The sequence below is a fragment of the Trachypithecus francoisi genome, unplaced genomic scaffold, assembly GCF_009764315.1.
Source record: "Trachypithecus francoisi isolate TF-2019V2 unplaced genomic scaffold, Tfra_2.0 Lachesis_group8, whole genome shotgun sequence".
Classification (NCBI taxonomy): domain Eukaryota; kingdom Metazoa; phylum Chordata; class Mammalia; order Primates; family Cercopithecidae; genus Trachypithecus; species Trachypithecus francoisi.
Window position 1 is genome coordinate 84,723,156 of NW_022681473.1, and position 23,907 is coordinate 84,747,062.

The 23,907-nt window shown below is 42.6% G+C and overlaps 1 protein-coding gene across 6 annotated transcripts in view; it reads left to right on the forward strand.

Annotated features, from left to right (window-relative positions):
* Window positions 1–23,907, forward strand: part of AMOTL1 (angiomotin like 1) — a 193,076-nt gene that overhangs the window by 49,307 nt on the left and 119,862 nt on the right. The window contains exons 3-4 of one of the 6 annotated variants that reach the window (XM_033207049.1): window positions 3,853–3,983; window positions 10,419–10,468. The exons of 4 other annotated variants lie outside the window; for them this stretch is intronic. The gene's annotated coding sequence lies outside the window, so the exon portion shown is untranslated. The remainder of the gene's footprint in view (window positions 1–3,852; window positions 3,984–10,418; window positions 10,469–23,907) is intronic. One more of the 6 variants, XM_033207048.1, reaches the window with a different exon arrangement.

A 23,907-nucleotide genomic window follows, 5' to 3' on the forward strand; every position in this document is an offset into this window, starting at 1 on the left:
CTGACCTCAGGTGATCCGCCCCCCACCTCTGTTGGCCTCCCAAAGTGCTGGGATTACAGGCATGAGCCACTGTGCCTGGCCTGTACTCACAATACTTCTGAAACCCAATGTGTGGGTTTTCTACACTAAGTAATTCTTCAGTATTTTGCAGCCACCAACCAGATGTCCTACAATTTAATTAAATTTTACCAATACCCAGAGTTAGCACAGGCCCTGTAGGTTAAGGGCTCAGTCCTGCAAGACCACCTACCACTTCAGATATCAACTGTAAGTGGTGAGCCCGCGTATTACCCACACTTATGTCTAACTTGGCTACAAATCAGGGCTTCCTATAACCTCCTTTTGGTTTCTATAATTTACTTTAATAGCTGAGAGAACTCAAGGAAGCACTATACTTATGTTTACCAGGTTATCATAAAGGATATAAATGAACAGCTGGATGAGGAGATGCAAAGGGTGAAGTCTGGAAGGGTCCAAAGCACAGGAGCTTCTGTCCTTTTAGAATTGGGGTACACCACCCTCCTGGCACATGGATAGGTTCACTAACTCAGAAACTCTCCATACCCCCTCATTTAGGGTTTTTATGGATGTTCCATTAGGCATGATTGATTGAATCATTGGCCATGGGTGATTAACTCAATCCCCAGTCCCTTTCCCCTCCCCAGAGGTCAGGTGTGTGTGTGGCAGGGTGTGGGGGAAAGGGGGAGGGGAAGTGGGGAGAGTAGGTGGGTGGGGCTGGAAATTCCAACCTTTTTTTTTTTTCCCCTCAATGTAATTTTTTTTTAATGTATATCTGTAAGCACTATTTATTTCTGCACCTACAATGGTTCCTGAATTCTAAACAGTCATGGAGTTTAAGTTTGTAACATTGGTTTACTAACAGCTTTTCAGAGAGCAGATGAAATTTTTCACTCCATGAAATACCCATGTTCTATGAGTCAGCACATGTAAAGCACACGTAACAGAACCTGGTACAAAGTAAGTGCAAGATAAAATACACAATATTCTGTGAGTCAGCACATGTAAAGTGCATGTAACAGAACCTGGTACAAAGTGAGTGCAAGATGAATGCTAGCTATTATATCTATGATATTAAAATGTGAAAAGATGACACCTTAGAATTGAAGAAATACAGTTTTTTAAATCAATATTATAAAGTTACTTTTAGTGTTGATTTGTTGAAATTTATTATCTTTATTCCAGGGAATGCTTTCCTTGGCTCTTGATCTTTGTTTTCCTTGACCTGCTAGCAAACTTTTTTTATTATTATTATTATACTTTAATTTCTAGGGTACATGTGCACAATGTGCAGGTTTGTTACATAGGTATACATGTGCCATGTTGGTTTGCTGCACCCGTTAACTTGTTATTTACATTAGGTATTTCTCCTAATGCTATCCCTCCCGCATTCCCCAACCCCACGGCAGGCCCCGTTGTGTGATGTTCCCTGCCCTGTGTCCAAGTGTTCTCATTGAATTCCAACCTTTTAATAATATGGTTGGTTCTTCCCACAACCAGCCTCCATCCTGAAACTGTCTAAGGACTTTCAGCCACCAGTTATCTCATTAGCATAAACTCAGGTATGGTTGAAAGGTACTTGTTATGAATAAAAAAAAAAAAGATGCTCCTGTCACCTCTATCACTCAGGAAATTTCAAGGGTTTTAGGAGCTCTGTGCTGAGAACCAGAGATGAAAACCAAATATATGTATGTTTTTTATTATATTGTATCATCACAGAAGTCCTAAAATTTTAGTTTGAATTCTCTTGCAGTTTCTTGTGACGTTGGGCAGGTGATTAAACTGCTTCAAGCCTCAGTTATTTAATCAACTCAGTTGGGACCTTGTGTGGATATGGTAAATGGTGTATGTAAAGTCTATGTATTGAATGTGCTTGGAATTCAGGAAGTGCTTTTATTTTATTGTTTCATTATTATTATTCATTTAAAACATACTTATTTCCCAAGATTGAAGGATGAAATAGCTTTTATCAGTTATCCCGCCTACTAATCAAACCATTTTTGTTTCTGGAAACTTCTCTACAACTTACCTAGTCTCCAAAAAGAGGTACTCAGGAATGGTGATTAGGTCGGTGGAATTATTTAGTGATTTGTCCCTGGAGTGGCATGTGGAATGGTTTTCCATCTGAGGTTCTGGTGATAGTTCCACTACTTTTTTGCCTCGTGATTGGTAGTCCATTCCACCTCTGAATTTTTGTATCAGTCTGTAAATGAATAAATATTGGCTCCTTGGGGGATTGATTCTCAGTGTTGCAGCAAGATCATGTAATAAAATTAAGACACAAAAAGGGGAATTTTTAAAAGGCAGTAGAGAAAGGGGTGTATCTCTGGATAAATGCTGTATTGAAAGTGGCCATGATGAAGTGTCAAGAAATATGCTTTCTTTCTTGAGATAGTGGTACCATTTTCTGAGGAGGCAAAGCTCACACCTTTCCATAGCCTTTCTGTAGTTCCATCCATTGCTAGAAGTTACGGCCATCTGAGAGGGTTAGAAAGAATGTGTGGAGAGTTAGGATGAACCCAGATGTGACCATGTCTGCCGTGTGAATAGCCTTGACTGACTGTCTTCTACCTGGAGGATAGATACTTGGTTTGACATAGGAGGAACACCATAACCTGCATCACTCACACCCACTATGACATTCTAGTTTTATGGAACTATGGTGCGATCCTCTACATTCGGCTCAGTTTCCTCCACCTGCATGCTTCTCCTCCCCCTTCTCCCATTCTCCCCTGGCTTACTCCTATCCAGCCTTCAACACTAATCCCATGTGTCAGGTCCTCCTGGTGGTTTTCAATTTTGGCTGCACATCAGAATCAGGAGGAGCTTTTGGAAGTCCTGAGACCACTTCCCAATCCTGAATGATTACATCTGAATCTCTGGGATGTGGACCAAGCATCAATGTTATTGTGTTTTTTGTTTGTTTGCTTGGTTTTAATCACATCTCAAGTGATTTCAATATGCTGCTACGATTGTGAACAACTGCGCCACCTTATTCTTCTGTGTAAATCTAGCAGCCAGCACAGTGCCCAGCACAAGTTAATCTTCAGTAAATATTTGTTGAATGACGGAGGGAGGGTGTCACGCTGAGACACTTTATCTTTTCAGTTGTATATCTCTAAGACTGGCCTTTCTGCTTGTTGTAACAGTGCCTTGAGGACTGGATCCTTTCTCCTGTGACCTATATCTCCTGTGTTTATTCCGGGGGCTTATCCAGCTTATTTTTTATCTTTCTTAAAAATTGAAGTTTTAAAAGTCCAATTTTTAAACTTAAGTTTTCTAGTATAAAAGTAATATGTGCTTATTTTAGAAAATCTGGACATTAGAAAGAAGAGGTGGGGGAGCTCACTCTCACCACCCACAAGCAAACTGGTTCCTTGTTTTCTTAACCTTTCATAATTTGTTGCCCTTTGGGGTTACTTGACCCTTTGGCATGCCTCAAGCTCAGTTGCTGCTGTCTCTGCTCAGACCTGGTGAACTGGCCTATGAGTGCCAGGAGAGGAGTGTGTCATGAGAACAGCATTCTTGGGAGCCACCAGGGCTAACTGCCCTGAGGGCCAGTATGCAAGGAAAAAGTGTTTTCTTGTGCTATTCTGGCCTTCCTCATTCAGGCAGGATGTATGCTGGGTCTTATTAGGACAAATGATGACATTTGTATAACTTCTTTAAAATAGTAACTTAAATATTTCCCAGTCTCCTCTTACCCCCTTGTACTCCAAAAATATGGAATGAGATTGCAGCTCTGAATCGTAGTGTTTATGCCTTAGTCAGGATAGGCTAAACCCCAGTGTCAGTGGCTTAACACAAGGAAGACTGCATTTCTTGCTTGTGCAGTGGTCCAGTGTGGAGTTGTCAGAGGGCTGTGCTTCATGTGTCGTTGAGGACCCCGGCTTCTTCCATTTCCTGGCTTCACCATCTTCTAGGGGCTCAGATTCTTTCACTGATGCTTTGCATCCATTTGTCAGGTAAGTGAATCAGGTGAGCAACAAAGAATGTTCACCCTTGATTGCCTCAGCCTGGAGGCAAAATACTCACTTCCCCTCATTTTTCAAGGGTAAGAACTAGTCCCACAGCCTCACCCAGATGGAATGGGGTGGGGTGGAAAATGTAGTCTAGTTATATGCCAGGAAAAAGAGGAGAACACACACATTGGTGATCACTAGCTGACTCTACCAGTCGTATTTCTCTTATTGCTCAAACCATTATGACTGAGCCTCATTAGGGCCATATGGGTGCTTGGTCTTGGTATTATTTAGGATATAGGTTGGGCTGCTATAACAAAGGCCAAAATGACAGTTACTTAACACAATATGTAAGCTTGTTTCTTTTTCACTTAGAGCATGAGCAGTCTAGTGCTGATCTGTGGCTTCAGGGTAAACTATATCCTCAAATGTGATTTCCATGCAGTAGTTCAAGGTGACTGTTTCAGCTTCTACTATCACATCCACATTCTAGTCCGTAGACAAGGGAGAAGGAAAGTGGTGGGCACAACCTGAAAGCTGCACACATCTAATGGTGTTCACTTATATTCCATTGGCCTGAGCTTTAGTCACATGGTTACCCATAGTTCCAAGAAAACTGGGAAAACTGGGTGGGGATAGGATGGAATCTATTATCAGAGAATAGCTGGGTAGGGTACAGAGAGAAAGAGGTGCTGGATGACTAAGCAATCTTCCTAACAAGTTATAGGAAGCACATCTTAGTGGTTAAGACCATGGGTATCAAACCATACTGAGTGGTGAATTTTAGCTCCACTTCTTACTTGCTTTATGACCATAGACAAGTTACTTAATCTTTATCTTCTTTTCCTGAACTTTAAAATCATGTACTATTTTCTGATGCTTTTCCGGACCCACTTACCATCCTTTATCACTCTTCTCTGTGCTCTGAAACACTTACCTTTTGGAATGCATCATGTGGATTTCTGTCAGATTTGACCAATAGGAGGCACTGGCAGGATATAGGAGTGTGGTGAGAAAGAGAACCCAGTGTACCTACTTCCTTCCTGTCAGGCTGTGGGATAATATGGCTGTGTGATTCTACTGAAGGCCGCAGATCCTATAGAATGGCCCTCTCTTATAGCATCCTGTCTTGCTGGATTCTGATAACTTCCCCTTCCAGTTTATGGGTTGTATTAGGGTTCTCTAGAGAGACAGAACCAATAGGATATATATATAGGTATAGTTGAGTGAGAGGGAATTTATTAGGGGAATATGCTGTTGTGATTATGGAGGACGAGAAGTCCTGTGACAAGCTGTCTGCAACCTGGGGAACCATGGAAGCCATGGTGAGGCTCAGTCCAAGTCTGAAATCCTCAGAACCATGGAACGTGATAATATAACTCTCAGTCCAAGGCCAAAGGCCTGAGAGCCTGGGTAACCTCTGATGCAAGTACTGGAGTTCAAAAGCCAAACAACCTGGAGTTCTGATATCCAAGGGCAGAAGAAGAATGTCCCAGCTCTTGAAAAGACAACAAGGATTTGCCTCTCCTCAGCCCTTTTGGTTCCATCCAGGCTCCCAGCCAATTGGATGGTGCCTATCCACATTGAAGGCAGATCTTCCCCACTCAGTCTACCTACTCAAATGCCAGCCTCTTCTGAAAACACCCTCACAGACACACCCAGAAATAATGCATCATCATCTCTCTAGGTATCCCTGAATTCAGTCAAGTCGACACCTAAAACTAACCATCATAGGGATGGTAGCAGCTCCTCATAGTGACTAGCCCCAGGGTGCTTCATCATCATTTGCTGTTTTCCTTTAACCCTTTTGTAAATAGTTGCTTCATTAGACTGTCTTCAGTCATCCCTTTTGCATATACCATCTATCTCCTGATAGGACCCTGACTGATACAATGGGGATAATAATAGTACTGACCGCAGCCCATGGTGGTGAGGATTAAATGCATTATATGAGAAATGCCCAATTGTAGTACCATTAAATGTCTTTCTGTCCTTAGACAAATGCTCTGATACCTTCAAGTATGGTCAAAGCTTTCTGAAAGATTGGGCATATAAGTTAAATAATACTGTCACTTACCTCCTCTTCCCTACCCTGTTTCAGAAGGATGGGTCGAGATTCAAGACTTTTGAACAAATCTGTTCTAAGACAAATGTACCTTGCATGCAAAGTTTCCTCCCTCCCATTTATATGGGGATGAATAAGGAGAAAGGAACCAGGATGAATTCACCTAGTGTGTCAGGCACTTTATACATGTAACCATTGTATGCAGCTTACTGGCTTGGGTCGTAGTACCCCCAAATATAACAATTTCCAAGCATTTGCCTGTCCATCTTACTAAGAAATGAAGTCGTTTTAAAGGCTACCCTCCAGTTGTATGTCCAGAAATCCTTAGATGGTGCTTATTTGCATGCACAGAGTCAGTTCTGGCTGCTCTAGTCTTGTCAGGGGAGATGGGATTCAGAAACACCATATTGAGGCCAGTGAACACCATGATAACTGCTCCACGCCCTCTCTTCTCCACTTGACACTGGCTGTTGCTGCTGCTGCGCCTGCTCACACCAGAACTTGGAGGCTTGGCCTTCACTTGCTTGAGAGCCTGACTGGTTTCACAGGGTCCTACCCTCTCCTGGCTGCAGCAATGAGGATGCTACTCTCCTGTGCACATTCTGAGTGGGCCCCGGTCCTTCTGATTGCGACACAAGCCCACACCTATCCTAGGTTTTGGGATTGGGTTGGCTACGCGTGCATAGCCCTGAGCCGACCTCCAACTGACAGGGGTGTCCCTACTCCCCACCTCACTCCCAGGATGTACCCTAGATCTCTCCACCCCTTAGAAGCCTATGTATCCTGCCATCCTTCTTCCCAAGTCCTGAACACAGCTTCTGAGAGCTAACTTTTTCTCAGGATGATTGACAGTGGAAAATTCAATTCCCTTCACAGGAAGCCTCACCCTACCACAGGGGTGTGGTTTGGCCTCCTGTTCCAAAAAAACAATCACAGAATAGTTCAGCATTGTTACACTTCCCCAAATCTGAGTAACTCAGTCTTTTCCATGATTGATCTTGTTGGGCACATTCGTTTATTTCATCCTCAGAACAACTCAGTGAAGCAGATGGAATTATTTTCATTTTCTGAAGGAGGAAACAGAGGCTCAGAGAGGTTAAAGGATCTGCCCGGAGTCACTTGGTTAGAGGCAAAGATTAGATTCAACATATAATCTCCGGCTCCAGAGCCAGTTTCAGTTTTCTGGGAAGGAGAATGTACAAGTTGGTCTCCTCCTAGGGAGATTGTATTGAGAACTAAATAAAATATGTTAAAGTATCCAGCACAGGGACAGGCAGTACAATACATGGACATTCAGTACGTATTTCTTGAACAAAATGACTGGTAGGCATTCAAAACTATATATATATATATATATTTTTTAGACCACCAGATAATGATCAGTATTATCTAAATATTGATCTGAAACAACAACCATAAAAACTCCTCTTCGCTTCCTTCATTTATTTCTTGCCCTTTCTGCCCTTTCCGTCCATTCACTCCTATGTATTGCAGCACAGAGTCCCTGGGACACGAAATCTCCTCTGGTTTCCCAATAGTGTTGATACTAAAAGAAACGAAACCTTTGTAGCAGCACAATTTGGGCAAGGTAGTAGAAGCCTAAGGAGAATACAAAAGCACGGTTCAGGGCAGGTGGACTCAAACTTGGATGTAAAATTGATCACTACTCCCCTAATATTGGTTTGCAAAGTGATATTACACATTGGTCAGGAAGTGAGTTTTATTTCAGGGTATTCTAGTTGGGGTCAGGAAGTGAGTTTTATTTCAGGATATTCTAGTTGGGAGAGAGAATGGAGTAGGAAGGGGGAGAATGACAGTAAATTCCGAAGATAAATGGTTATCTGCTTTGGCAAAAAAAAAAAAAAAAATCAAGGAAAGCGATCTGGAGTAATGGGATACAACATACACATGCTCACATGCGTTCACACAGCACACACACACACACACACAAACACGCACACACACACACGCAGGAAAATGGGAAGGGCATTTTCCCTGCCAAAGAGATGTTTCTACTAGAAATAAATGAAACTGTGGTCATTCATTCCTGAAAATTAAACACAAGCCGGACTCCCCAGAAACGATATTTCATCAGTTGTTAAGCACTAAGGGAGTCTAAAGAGTGTATAAATTACTAGTGTGATTTGTTCAAGGATACCATGATTATGGTTTCTGGGGCACGTTCTTGCTGGATGATCATTCTGGAATTTATCCTGTTTGTTTTTTTTTACACTCACACTCCTCAAATCAGTTTTGCCCAGTGTGGACACATTAAATTAATTAATTTGATATTCATGGTTTGCTCTCTCTCTCGTGCTCACCCCCTCTCCTTTCCAGTTTCTCTCCTTTTCTCACTCTCTTCTTTCCCTCCTCCATCTGTGCCTTTGTTTCCCTAAGTCAGTTGCACCCTCCTCAGCCCCCACTCGCCTCGTCTTGCTCCCTCTTCCTTTTTCCATTTTAGATTGGAATATGGACAGAAAAGGCAGTGCTTGCCTTCCTAGGGCTCTTTGCCAGAAAATGGAACAGGTCAGATTATAAAAAGGGATAAAAAAAGAATGTTCCTTGGCAAAATGAGGGAAACATGTTCAGGAATGGTTTGCTATCTCTTGCTGTCTGCTGCCTGCTGAAATACACTCCTTACAGGACCGCTGCATGTGAACATTTATCCCCATGGCACATATGTGTGGTTATGTTAATGTCAAATATGTATAAACATTTATTTCTGCTTAATTCTCTCCCCTGTGACCTTTGTACCCCCAAATCTAGAGTGGACAAGATTACTGACCACCTGGTGGTAAGACTTATTAATCTTGGCCGGGCGCGGTGGCTCAAGCCTGTAATCCCAGCACTTTGGGAGGCCGAGACGGGCGGATCACGAGGTCAGGAGATCGAGACCATCCTGGCTAACACGGTGAAACCCCGTCTCTACTAAAAAAAATACAAAAAATTAGCCGGGCGAGATGGCGGGCGCCTGTAGTCCCAGCTACTCGGGAGGCTGAGGCGAGAGAATGGCGTAAACCCGGGAGGCGGAGCTTGCAGTGAGCTGAGATCCGGCCACTGCACTCCAGCCTGGGCGACAGAGCGAAACTCCGTCTCAAAAAAAAAAAAAAAAAAAAAAAAAAGACTTATTAATCTTGTCTCAGGGATTTTTAAAAAGATTACTGGGAAGAGTGGACACTGAGACTGCTTTCAGGTTACTGTCTAACAGTAAATAGCTTTTGGAAACTTTAGGTTCTTAAGAAAACACAGAAGGGACCTGTGGGTACAAAACCTGGTCTGGAATGAATCCTGTGGAAAATACAGGGTTTGGGGCTGGTGGGGTGGGGTACGATAGTCTACTGCTGGGATCTGTAAACCTGCCAGGGCTCCTTTGTCTATCTCCCAAGGGTTTGCTGTTTACTGTCTGTTGACCATGAATAAATGTCCATTATTTTTGCTCTTGTGGTTGGTCAGCCAGAGAGTTAGACTTTAGGCTCCTTTTATAAAAAGATTTACCTGTTAGCTCTAAAAATCATTTTCCCTCAAATTCAAGTGGGGACTCCAGACTGAATATTTGCTGTGAACTAAGGAGTGTGGCAGGCAGTTGTATGTCACTGTCTGGCTGTGGTGGGGGTTAACTTCAGGTGAACACCTGATGCCTCCCCCTCCACTGGTTCCCCTCCTATCTTGTAGACGGGTGATTAGGATCAAAAGAATTAGCACATTTAAAGCATTTAGAATAGTTCCTGAAAATGACTAGCATCTAATAAATATTACTCTCATTCTACTGCTTTCCTGGTGGTTTTTTTTTTTTTTTCCTGTCTTCCCCTCCTCGCCTTGTCACTCTCAAGTACGGCTTCTTTCCCTGAAGTCCATTTTGTTTCTCCTTTCTTTTTTTTTTTTTTTTTTTTTGAGGCGGAGTCTCGCTCTGTTGCCCAGGCTGGAGTGCAGTGGCCGGATCTCAGCTCACTACAAGCTCCGCCTCCCGGATTTACGCTCTTCTCCCGCCTCAGCCTCCCGAGTAGCTGAGACTACAGGCGCCCACCACCTCGCCCGGCTAGTTTTTGTATTTTTTTTAGTAGAGACGAGGTTTCACCGTGTCAGCCAGGATGGTCTCGATCTCCTGACCTCGTGATCCGCCCGTCTCGGCCTCCCAAAGTGCTGGGATTACAGGCTTGAGCCACCGCGCCCGGCCTGTTTCTCCTTTCTTAATTCACTTGCTGACATTGAAAAAAGATGGAAAAAGAACTAAATTACAAATGACTTTATTAAATGTATTATAATAAAAGAGCTAATATTTATTGAGTGCTTTTCATGTGTTAGATTATAACATTATGTCAATCATCTTAAAACAATCCTGTAAGACAGGTACTATTATTTCCCTTATCTTACAGATGGAGAACTGAAGCTAAGACAAGTTAAATAAGTTGCCAAATCACACCTGGTAAGTGGTAGGGCCAGGGCTTAAACCCAGCCCTGTTCTTCTCTATTGCTAGGATTCCTAACCACCATCTTCAATTCCAGAGCAAGTCACTAGAACCCAGCCTCCTGATTCTCAATAACAGATTCTTGGCAGAGCCCTAATTTGCAACTAGGTATGTTTGACTACAAAACCTTAGCTTGACCCACTCACAACACTGCCTGCAACTTGCCACACACTGAAAGCTAGGCTCAGGCACGCGAGGGTGAGTGAGACATAGTCCTTCCCTCAAAGAACTGGTAACTTAATTGGGAAGAAAGATCTATTAACAGAAACATTTACAACGTGGAGTTCTAGCTCCTTCAGGCCAACGAGCACTTATTGGCTACGTGACCTTGGGCAAGTTATCTAACCCCTGTGGACTTCAATTTCCTCATCTGTGATATGGGAAAGTAAATATCTACTTCATAGGCTTATTGGAAGGGGTAAAATGAGATAATATATGTAGAATGCCTAGCACATATTTGGCATTCTATGAGCATTTGCAATTATTGTTGTTATTATATCGTGACTGCAAGGGAGACATGGGACCCCAGGGAAGAGGAACCTGACTCAGTCATGGAGGTCAAGGAGAGCCCAGGCCAGCTTTCCGGATGAGATCCATCCATCATAGTGTGACCTGAACGGCATCATGTATGCCTCAGAACAGTTGGCGGCAGCCATTGTGAGCTCTTCTGGGGTCCCTGCAACCAAATGCTGAATAATAAAGTGCAGAAGAATGAAGCTGAATCTTGTCTCTCATACAAACTCAGATTTATCATGGGAACGCTGCAAAGTGGGACTGTAACTTTGTTATCTCCTTCCTCAAATACTGTCCACACCCTTATGCCTCACAGTGTCTGTTTTTCTTACTCTTCAAAAGTCCTTAAATTTGGCTCTGTACTATTCAGTGGGACAAAGCTGTTACACCATGCTCACTTGCATTTCACTCCTTTTTCTGTCCTTATCAGTATTGCTTTTTACTAGTATCAGCTTCTTATAGCTGACATTCCACACTGTTTATCAAATGAGAGACTAAAGGCTCCTCTAAAGTAATTTTAGGGATATAACCTAGTGTAGGTAGGCTGGTATTTGCCAGACTTAGGAAATAAAACACAGGAGACCCAGTTAAATTTGAATTTCAGATAAACAGTGAATAATTTTTTTAGTATGAATATGTCCACTGCAATATTTTGGACATATAATATGAAAATATTTGTTGTTTATCTTCAGATAAGCAGATAATTTCAATTCAGATCCAAATGGTGTTTCATCTGGCAGCCCTAGGTGTAGGAGCAGTATCTGGGGATGCTCTGCCCTTTGCATTGGATTTTGGCTTGCACTTCGTAGGTGTAATAAATGGTGACCCAGTTCCATGTCACCAGGTATTCAGTTGCCACTTGACTCCACTTGCTCTTAGTAGGTGTGATAAATGATGACTCAGTTCCATGTTGCCAGGTATTCAGTTGCCACTTGATTCCATTTAGGTGCTTACATCAATGAGACTTGATTGCTGCTATGCATATTATTTTATCACCTCAGTTAGAAAATGGATGCTTGAAATTAACCCTTCCTACAGTAGAAATCCTAAACAACTTCAGGGATTTGATGCTCCACTGTGCACAATATATAAACACAGAAGACTGCCTGCTCCTGGACTGGTTATTTGGCTTCTGGGCTCTGAATGTTAAGGTTTTGATCTTCTTCTATTCTTTCTTTTAGCAGAAGCTCATGTCTGATTGACCCCATTTTGGTGAGTCAGAGCATCTTAGTGTCCTCATTGGAGGGAACACCCAATGCCATCCTCTTTAATGCATCATCACTCGGCCTCTGCTAGAACATCTTCTGAGGGGGTGTTATGTGAATGGGGGAGGGGCTCCTGCTTCCTGAGAAAACCTGGTCTATTCCACAGTGATCGTTATTATAAAGATTTCTTTATAGAGAGCGGAAATCTGACTTACTGTTTCTTACACACAGTTGTCCATGTTTTGCCTTCTAGAGCTTTCAGACGTTTATTTTACTGAAATGGGAGGAGTTCCCATATCCCCATCACAGGGCCTGCGGCAGGCGTGGCTCGCTTCCTCAGTGCCCCGCTGCTCAAACTCCTAGAGGGAGCATGCAGACAGGCAGGTTGTGGGGAGCGTTGTTTTGGGCTCCAGCCCCAGGGCAGCATCTAGGGTTGAGTGTTTACAGCTCCTGAAGCCCCAGTGGGTGTGTGTTACAGTGTGCTCTGTCAGTTTTGCTGTCTGCAGGCCGCTTGTGTTAATCAGCTCAGTTAGACCCTCTGCCTTATCGCAAGGACAGAGGGCTTTCTGTATCCTGGATTCTTGCCCTAGTGTACCAGAAAAATTGGATCACAAGTGGGCTTGGAAGATGGGTGAAAGGTTTTATTGAGTGCAGGTAGCTCTGAATGAGGTGGATGGGAAGCCAGAAGGGGGATGGAGTTGGAAAGTGGCCTTCCCCTGGAGTCAGGCTGCCCAACAGCCAGACTCTCCTCTGACTGCCCCCAACCAAATTCCTCTGTTGATGGCCTGCAGTGTCTGGTGGTGTCTGTTGGTGTGTTCTTCTGCTCCTCTCGACGTCCAGCCACTTGTGTCTGTGCCTGTTAGGGTCTCGGGTTTTTATGGGCACAGGATGGGGGGCGTGGCAGGCCAAAAGCAACTTTTTGGGTGCAAAAACAGAAATGCCTGTCCTCATTTAGGTTTGTGGGCACAGGCCCGAGGATGGAGCCGTTGCCAGGGACCCCGCCCATCTCTACCCAGAACTTCCCTGCCCTCTTCCCATATCATTATTATGACCCAACATAAGGATATATTTTATGTTTAGACCCACAAACACAAATATAAATATAAATATAACTAAACAGAATTTCATGGAATAGCAATTACTCTTATTTGGCTGCATCTGGTGTTTCTTATTATATTCTATTTTATTTATTTAAAATGCTGGTCAGGACTCTGTTAAATTGATTTCATGACCCATAATTGGGTGACCAACTACTCTTTGAAAAACATTATTGCTATATAGTGTTACAGAGCAAATATAGAATAAGTCTATTCCTCATTTCTTTCTAAAAGATTTTGAAATATTTGAAGGTTGTCATTATATAATGTCTTAATCGTCTCTTTTCTACACTAGATATGACCGAGTTTCTCCATTCATTCCCATCCTGCTCAACACCTTCTGAGTGCTTTCTAGCTGAGAAACACTTCACTTAAAATTTGGCACTGAGACATGAGCACATCACTTCACATATAGCTTGGCTAGTACTTGGCATTGTGGGATCATTAGACCCCTTGATTTCGACTCCCCTGTCTGAGTTTATATCAATCAGTTAATTAATATTCATTTGGGTATAGTTATAATTATTAATTTATGTAAAATACCTAACCTAGCCCAATTTTTTTCTGTTTTGTCTATTATGGTACCTTGAACTATTTTTCCTATTTGTGGGGGTGGGGAGATGGAGAGCTCAAATCAAGATGACAATTATTCATGTTTCCTGGATCTGCCCAAAATTCAGGAAATATAAACAAAAAGAAACTATGTGTCTAGCACAGTCTAGCACAGCAATAATTAAAACTCCACCAAAATGATCATATTTGGTAAGAAAATGGCTAACAGGTTAATAATAGTTAATGTTTCTAGAACACCTGCTGCAAGTTAAGCACTGAACTAAGAGCTTTACATGTAATTTACTCATGAATTTCTCACAGTCTTTTGAGGTAGATACTACTGTAACTACTGCTTATGAAATGACAAAAACGGTTTTACAGAAGTTTAAATCGTTCAGCCAACATCATAGGACTAATAAGTGGCAGAAGGGGTGATTCCAGGCCCATCTGACTGCTAAGCCTGTGTTTTAAAATCTGTAACTGCCTCCCACAGAGAGGAAACAGCCTCTGGTGGTTTAAAAAGAGAGAGTGCCTATAACATGCCTAGTGTAATGCTTACATGGAGGCTTAATAAATAGCTCTTAGTGTCTCCCATAAGGAAAGGGAAGAGCTTAGCAGCAAATTCAGGCCACTAAGAGTCCTCAGGAGTCTGTGAAAACTGTCTAGATTCATCACTAACCACAATGGGGCAGGCCTCAGAGTGCTTTCCAGTCGGGAAGTAAGGTCTGGAGTCAGGAAACATATTTCTTGTGCCCATGAGATGGGAGGCAACATAAAATAGTGGTTAAGAGCAAGAGCTGCTCTTGCCTGTAAATCCCAGCACTTAGGTAGGCTGAGGCAGATAGATCACCTGAGGTCAGGAGTTCAGGACCAGCCTGACCAACATGATGAAACCCCGTCTCTACCAAAAATACAAAATTTAGCTGAGCATGGTGGCACATGCCTGTAATCCCAGCTACTTGGGAGGATGTCAGGAGACTAACTTGAACCAGGGAGGCAGAAGGAAGTTGCAGTGCACCAAGACTGCACCACTGCACTCTAGCCTGGGCAATAGAGTGAGACTCCATCTCAAAAAAAAAAAAAGGCAAGAGTTTTGCAAAAACAGACTTGAATCTTGGATCTGTTAATTTCATTTAATTAATTTCAAATTAATTTCAGGTTTTTTGAGGCTTTTGACACAGTCATTAGCTAAAAAATCAAATGTTCAAAGATATGGAGCAGTGCCTAATATCTGGAGAGCAGCACTACCATTTATTCTTTCATTTATAGTTGAGAAAGTTTTTGATAGTATAACAGAACAAAGTGGTGGCAGGAGGTTTTGGAACGGCTGGTTTAAGTAGCTTCAGGAGACTTCAGTTTTTTGTTTAGCTACATGATTGAATGCATAATAAATGCTTTGTGCTTTTGCCTATCAATACCTAGAGAAAGTACATCAATGAAGAGACGCAGGACTTTCAACTGATTGGCAAAAAGCAAATTTTAGCTTGTCTTACAGGATGCTTAGTTTGCCAGTACACTTCAGACCAATGGGATAGTCATAGATGGTGTGACAGTGTTTAAAGGCAACAAAAGGCTACTCCATGTGGCCAGCGCTGTCACGAGCCTCACTAAGCTATTTTGAAGATTTTTAAGCAATGATAAATTAAAAAAAAAATTAGACTACACCTAAAGTAGTATATAAAGTATAGCAGGATTCCTGTATACTCTGCAATCCGTTTTTTGAAAAAAAATGTCAAAAGGTAGAGAATACAAGAAAAGTTTTTGGGATATAATTTGAATGACTGTGAAAACATAACCTTTGACACTGAACTCATTTGCTCACTCCTTAACTTGATAGCAAAGCCCAGTATGTACAACTGTGTTGGGTGTGGGTGGTCTCCAAGGCCACACTGCTCTCTGAATTGATTTTGAGTTTTGTTTGTAAGATGATCACAGTCATGTTACACTGATATGAAGGGCATATATATACATAACCCTTTAAAAAAACATTCTGCCTCATTCTTATTTCAAGATGAATTTCTATACAGACTAGATATATTTTTTTGTGAAGATCATATCAATTAGACATTTTGAAAATGACTTAAAATATTTTCATTAATGTTCTGAGAAAACAAGTTTCTTTTGTGGTTTTAACCAAAAAGTTGCCCTTTTTGTCACTGGATTCACCTAGCATTCATAATTTTTTTTCATACAATGAATTAAAATTTGCTAAAATCATGGACTGGCTTTCTGGTTGGATTTCAGGTGAGATGTGTTTAAGGCCAGAGCTTTTCTCAATATTTGATTTTTTCCCCCAATATTTGATTTTTAAAAAATATACACATAGGTGCTGCATTTATATCTGCTGGTTTAAATTCTGTCATATTTCACTTCTAGACTTTTAGTATGGCAAATCATATCTTACTTTTATTTAAGCATTTATAGTTTGGAGTATCTGGTACTAGCTGAGAAATAATTCTATAATTGAGTTTTGTACTCACCATATATGAATCATTCCTCATCTATAATGTGCCCCCAAATGCAGCTTCGTTTTCTGATACCTTGACGCAGAATAAAGTTTTTCATCATTTAGGTGCAAAACAAAAGGGCCAGAGCTCTGCAAAAAACAGACTTGAATCTTGGCTCTGTCACTTATTAGGCATGTGATCTCAGGTAATTGACAGGACCTCCCCTAGCCTCCAGTCCACATGGGTAACACATAGGTAATAATATCTACCATACTGATGGAATGAGATAATGAATGAAATAATCTGGTTCAGAGGAGACACTCCATATGTGCTAGTTCAACATAGAAAACTGGATTATGATCTTTCTTCTCCTACAATATCATGTGCCTGCTGTGTTATTTAGGTTGAGATTCTGAGTGCATAGAAATATAGACCCTCAAAGTGTTGTCCATGGACAAGCAGCATCAGCACCATCAGAGAACTTGCAAATGCAAATTCTTGGGCCCCATCCAGGCCTACCAAATCAGAAACTCTGGAGTGGGGCCCAGCAATCTGTGTTTTACCAAGCCCTTCAGGTGATACTGATACAGCTAAAGTTTAAGAACTATGGCCCTAATGGCACTGAAGATTCTGAGTCTTCTCCTGTTTTCTTTCTTTTTTTTTTTTTTTTGAGACAGAGTCTTGCTCAATTGCCCAGGCTGGAGTGGCGTGATCTCGGCTCACTGCAAGCTCCACCTCCCGGGTTCACGCCATTCTCCTGGCTCAGCCTCCCAAGTAGCTGAGACCACAGGCGCCTGCCACCAGGCGCCTGTGGTCTCAGGCGCCCAGCTAATTTTTTGCATTTTTAGTAGAGACGGGGTTTCACCGTGTTAGCCAGGCTGGTCTCGATCTCCCGACCTCGTGATCCACCCGCCTCGGCCTCCCAAAGTGCTGGGATTACAGGTGTGAGCCACTGCGCCCGGCCCTTCTCCTGTTTTCAACAGGACTCAGTCAAAGCTCTAAAGAGGCTGCATCCTTTGGGTAGATATTGTAATCAAATACGTAGACTCCATAGTCTATGTCTACTTTCAGGTTGTTTCCATTTAATCTTTTTATTGTTGTTTGTCCCGAACTGGCCATTTTCTTATGTTCTCTTTCTCTCCTCTATTTAATTTGAAACCCCTATTGTATATACCTTATATCATATAGGTTGAATAGAAAGGGGCCATTCCCAGACACCCAGGTAAAGGAGACAAGTAACATTCCTAAAGAGCTTTCCGCGGCCATCCCTGCATCCTTAGCACAGGGTACCTGCAGGGACTGTACTTCCTTTGCCTCCTTTAAGTTCCTGGAACTTTCTGAGAACTTTTCTGCCACAAGACCTTTGCACATGATATTTGCTTGGCCTGGAATGCTCTTCCTGCCTCTTTTATGTGGCCACACCTTCTTGTCTTTTCAGTCTTTACTTACATATCTTCTTGGAGAAGGCTTCCCTTTTCATCCTCTCTAAATGGCCACTTTCTCCCTAATTGTTAACCCCTCTGTTATTGCACTCTCAGTCTGCTCCTTTTCTTCATTGCACATAGGCCAGTTTGTAACTGTAGACTTATTTATATGTTTTAGTAAGACAAAGCCCACACCAGGGTATCCGAGCATCTAGCAGAGTACATGGATTATCAATGTAATCAATAATTTTTTTTGGTGGTGTTGGGGGAACAGGGTGTCATTCTGTCACCCAGACTGGAGTGCAGTGGTGCCATCCTAGCTCATTGTAACCTCAAACTCTACCACACCTGGTCAATTTTTAATTTTTTTTTTTTGTAGAGACAGGGTCTTACTATGTTGCTCAGGCTGTTCTTGAGCTCCTGGCATCAAGAGATCTTCCCGCCTTGGCATCCCAAAGCGCTGAGATTACAGGAATAAAGTCAATGTGCCCTGCCAATATTTCTGAATAAATGAATGAATGAATGAACCATTATAGTTCTCACATACTTTGCCTTCTTTCAAACTCTGTTGTGCTTTCCGTTAATCCTCTATTTAGGACTTAATTTTTTCTTTTTTCTTTTTTTTTTTTTTGGAGACAGTCTTGCTCTGTCGCCCAGGCTGGAGTGCAGTGACATGATCTCGGCTCACTGTAACCTCTGCCTCCCAGGTTTAAGTGATTCTCCTGCCTCAGTCTCCTGAGTAGCTGGGATTACAGGTGCCCTCCACCATGCCCGGCTAATTTTTGTATTTTTAGTAGAGACAGGGTTTCACCATGTTGACCAGGCTGGTCTCCAACTTATGACCTCAAGTGATCCGCCCTCCCTGGCCTCCCGAAGTGCTGGGATTACAGGCATGAGCCACTGCGCCTGACCAGGACTTAATTTTTTCTAGTTATTTCTAATTATTCCCTCTCTCTCCCAATCCATACTTTGGACTTTTCTGAAGACTTATACCTAGCATGATACTCATGACACTGGCTCTATGACTGAAATGCAATAAATGCTTTCTGATTTCTTGATCAATAACTTATAGAACATTTAAGACATGAATTTTAACTTCTTCCGTCACTTTGAATTTATGCTGTAAAACAAATTTTTCTCCTGAATGGAACCATCTAGAGCATCTGGAGCCATTGGGAATGGTGAGAATTTCCCCACTTCTCTGTCTTTCCTTGGCTTTTAAAAAGGTATAAGACCTGTTGGTCTGTAGTGCATATTCTGGAGAGAGAAGAACTAAAATTGCTGTACAGATTGTGGAAGGGTCATTTCTCTCACTGTTCTTTCTATCTGTCAACTGAAAAGGTACATTGTCAGTATAAACATCCAATAATTACTTTCAAAATGGGGATTACAAGGATTCTTTAAGGTGAACATTCTGATCTGCATTGTCTTCAGCTATTGTGAAAATCCTTATTTTTTTTTTTTTTTTTTTTTTTTTTTTGAGACGGAGTCTCGCTCTGTCGCCCAGGCTGGAGTGCAGTGGCCAGTTCTCAGCTCACTGCAAGCTCCGCCTCCCGGGTTTACGCCATTCTCTCGCCTCAGCCTCCCGAGTAGCTGGGACTACAGGCGCCCACCATCTCGCCCGGGTAATTTTGTATTTTTTTAGTAGAGACGGGGTTTCACCGTGTTAGCCAGGATGGTCTCGATCTCCTGACCTCGTGATCCGCCCGTTTCGGCCTCCCAAAGTGCTGGGATTACAGGCTTGAGCCACCGCGCCCGGCCGAAAATCCTTATTTTTAATAGTGGCTTTATGTTGTTTTAGAAACTCAGTATGATTCCATTTTTAGAAACAAAAACGTGTCTATATCATCACTGGAAATCAGAGAGGAAAACATGATTAGTTTTTTGCTCATGAAAAGAGGAAAGGGAAGCAATCATAATAGAATGATATATTGTACGGTGGATGGAACTGAAGCTGCTGTCTATTAGTATGCGATTGGATTCACCCAGTATCTCAACGGAATGATCAATATGATTAGAGGCTTGGGAGCTTCTTTTCAAGTGGGCAACATCAATTAATCAACTAACTCAGTGGTTCTCAATCAGAGGCAATTTTGCCCCCTAGGGGACATTTGGCAATGTCTGGAGACAGTTTTTGTTTTCATAAATGAAGGTAGAGGGGGTGGTTGCCACTGGCATCTAGTGGGTAGAGGCCATCCCTACAATGCACTGGGCAGTCTCTCACAACAAAGAATCATCAGCCCCAAATGTCAGAGGGCCAGGGTTGAGAAACCCTGCAATGATATCAGCCAAAGAAGTATTACAAGTTTCTGTAATCCCAGCACTTTGGGAGGCCGAGACGGGCGGATCACGAGGTCAGGAGATCGAGACCATCCTGGCTAATACGGTGAAACCCTGTCTCTACTTAAAAAATACCAAAAACTAGCTGGGCGACGAGGCGGGCGCCTGTAGTCCCAGCTACTCGGGAGGCTGAGGCAGGAGAATGGCGTAAACCCGGGAGGCGGAGCTTGCAGTGAGCTGAGATCCGGCCACTACACTCCAGCCTGGGTGGCAGAGCAAGACTCCGTCTCAAAAAAAAAAAAAAAAAAAAAAAAAAAAAAAGAAGTATTACAAGTTTTCAGTATTCCCAAGGTTTCTGTGGTAGTGGTAGCAAATAATGTTTAAAATAACCATCACGTATTGAATATCTATTCTATGCCAGGATCTTTATATTTATAGCTGATCTGTCTCAGTCTGGGCTTGACACCAGGTTTGTTTGGGGCCAACGTCTCCATTCTTCTTCCTAACCCCATTTGGTGCAGGTGCATTTTCTCTGGACATCAGCATATCTATCCTCAGTTTCTTGTGTTTGTATAGATAAAATTATGTGTTTAGTGCATATTAGGTAATATGCTTACAGGAGAAAGCAGTCAAGCAAGAAGAGACTGGTGTGTCACTATGGGTGTGAAACTAAAAACATCCCGACAAACGGGCCTCAGATCTATAACTTAATAATCCAGCCAAACCACCTGTGTAGCCTGATAGCACAGAGCCTAGTCCTCAGTAGGTACTTAATAAATATTTGTTGGGAAACTTTTTCATAATCCACACAGAGTCCTTGGTAAGCTTCAAATGGAGCGGTATTTTCAAATGACTCTTCTGTTGCATAACGTTTTATTTGTTCCAGGAGCAGTTTCTTCATCCATAAGCACCTGATATTTCCAGAACTACACAAATGTCGTACCTTGTGTATCTTCCCACTTGCCCTCCACATTTTCCTCCTTTTTTTTTTTTTTTTTTTTTTGAGACGGAGTCTCACTCTGTCCCCCGGGCTGGAGTGCAATGGCCGGATCTCAGCTCACTGCAAGCTCCACCTCCTGGGTTTATGCCATTCTCCTGCCTCAGCCTCCCAAGTAGCTGGGACTACAGGCGCCCGCCACCTCGCCCGGCTAGTTTTTTGTATTCTTAGTAGAGACAGGGTTTCATCGTGTTAGCCAGGATGGTCTCGATCTCCTGACCTTGTGATTCGCCCGTCTTGGCCTCCCAAAGTGCTGGGATTACAGGCTTGAGCCACCGCGCCCGGCCATTTTCCTCCTTTTTGTTTTTCTTTCTTTCACTCTGAGTCAATCTGGTCCTGACAAGGGCTCATCCCCTTGCCCTTTGCTGTCCTTTAGACAATGTAGACACAGCGCCCTCTGCTTTAAGTACTGTCAGTATTCCCTGAATCATGCTCCTGCCAACAGTTTGCAGGGCAGGGCATGTGTCAGAATCTTCAGAGGAGACGTGCTGTGTGAAAAAGCTTATTTGAGAATATGATTTTATATTTAGAAAAAGGCAAGAAAAAACACACTAGAGTTGACCCTTGAACAATGCAGGAGTCATGGGCGCTGACCCTCCTACAGTTGAAAATCCAAATATAATTTTTTTTTTTTTTTTTTTTTTTTGAGACGGAGTCTCGCTCTGTCGCCGGACTGGAGTGCAGTGGCCAGATCTCAGCTCACTGCAAGCTCTGCCTCCTGGGTTTACGCCATTCTCCTGCCTCAGCCTCCCGAGTAGCTGGGACTACAGGCGCCAGCCACCTCGCCCGGCTAGTTTTTGTATTTTTAGTAGAGACGGGGTTCAGCGTATTAGCCAGGATGGTCTCGATCTCCTGACCTCGTGATCCGCCCGTCTCGGCCTCCCAAAGTGCTGGGATTACAGGCTTGAGCCACCGCGCCCGGCCAAAATATAATTTTTGACTCCCCAAAAACTTAACTACTAATAGCCTACTGTTGACTGGAAGCCTTACCGATAATATAAACAGTTGATTAACACATATTTCATACGTTATATGTATTAATACTGTATTCTTACAATAAAGAATAAGCTATAGAAAAGAAAATGTTATTAAGAAAATCACAAGGAAGAGATGATCATCATAAAAGTATTCATCCTTGTCATCTTCACATTGAGTAGGCTGAGGAGGAGGAAGAAGGGGTAGGTTGGGCTTGCTGGCTCAGGGTGGCAGAGGTGGAGGAAGATCTGTGTGTAAGTTGACCTGCACTGTTCAAACCTGTGTTGTGCAAGGGTCTACTGTATTGCCATTGTAAAACAGAGAGCTGAAAGAAAAGCTTGGAAAAAAACTTTTCACCTGGTGATCATATGGGGGCTTATTAACTCTGGGGTTGATGTGACCATTTGATGTTTATAAAAAGAAGAAGTTAAAAGAAAAGGTGTTTAGAAGCATGGCAGTATACGCTTTCCTTCCTTGTGTCCATGCCTTTGCTAGAAATTTCCTCCTCTCAGCACCTGGATTTCTTGGAACCTGTCCTTTTTCCCCTGTGCATAATTCCTCTATGCTCCCATAATGCTTTGTGTCTAATCTCTACTATGTTCACCATCATCTTTTATCTTTAGCATACTACACTCTGATGTAGTAAATACTTCTGAAAGAGAATTGCAGGAGCGCTGTGACTAACCCCAGTGAGCCAGCTGGAAACCTCAATGTGCTAGGAGTCATTTCGAGTGGATTCCAGGACTGCACCTTTAGAGATTCAGAAATTTGGAGGTGGAACATGAGGAATTTAAATTTTTACATGCTTTGGTTCATAAGTTACACTTCGGAAAGTGCTTGAACTTGAACTTTTTTTTTTTTTTTTTTTTTTTTTTTTTTTTTTGAGACGGAGTCTCGCTCTGTCGCCCAGGCTGGAGTGCAGTGGCCGGATCTCAGCTCACTGCAAGCTCCGCCTCCCGGGTTTACGCCATTCTCTCGCCTCAGCCTCCCGAGTAGCTGGGACTACAGGCGCCCGCCATCTCGCCCGGCTAATTTTTCGTATTTTTTTTTTTTTTTTTTTTTTTTAGTAGAGACGGGGTTTCACCGTGTTAGCCAGGATGGTCTCGATCTCCTGACCTCGTGATCCGCCCGTCTCGGCCTCCCAAAGTGCTGGGATTACAGGCTTGAGCCACCGCGCCCGGCCGAACTTGAACTTAAAAATTATCCTTACTTGTTCTAGGAGCAAAACAAGCATTTTGATCAAAGCAGCCTGGGTGCATTCAATCATTGGTTTGTTCATTCAACAGTCATTAATGGAGAACTACCAATTGTAGTGACCTGTCCCAGGTGAGGCTGTGTGTAGTAGGTGTCCGTTATGTAGTCATGTTCATTCACTCTCCTTTTGCTGTTTGGCTTCTCTGTCTTTGCAAGCCCAAGCCCATTCTTAGGGCCCATTCAGTCAAAGTATTAGCTGGTAAGGACTTTAAATGTTTGTCAAGAAGGGGTGCTGAGAAGAGTGAGAGGGGAAAGAAATTTGCATTTTAACAGAGTATTTAAATTCCTTGGTATTTCAAATTACTGGAGAAGAGGAGGGTTTCTAACTTTTACTGAATTCCTAGATGTGCCCAGGACTTTACCTGTAGTATCTCATTTAACCCTTGCAATAAGTTTATGAAGCAAGTGTTATTATTTTACAGAGGAGGAAGCTGAGGCTGTCCGTGTCTGGAAATAGATGGAACATGGACTAGAAGCAGGTCTTACTGTAAAGGCCCTGCTCATTCTCCTCTATCAGGATGCCTCTGTTACCTCAATATTCTTCCCACCTCTATGCTTGTTGGGAATAGCTTGGTATCACTGGAACATCCTAGTACTCGTCCTGTTTTGAGTGAAAGACTGCTCTCTGGGCTGCCCCAAAGAGCACTAAAAT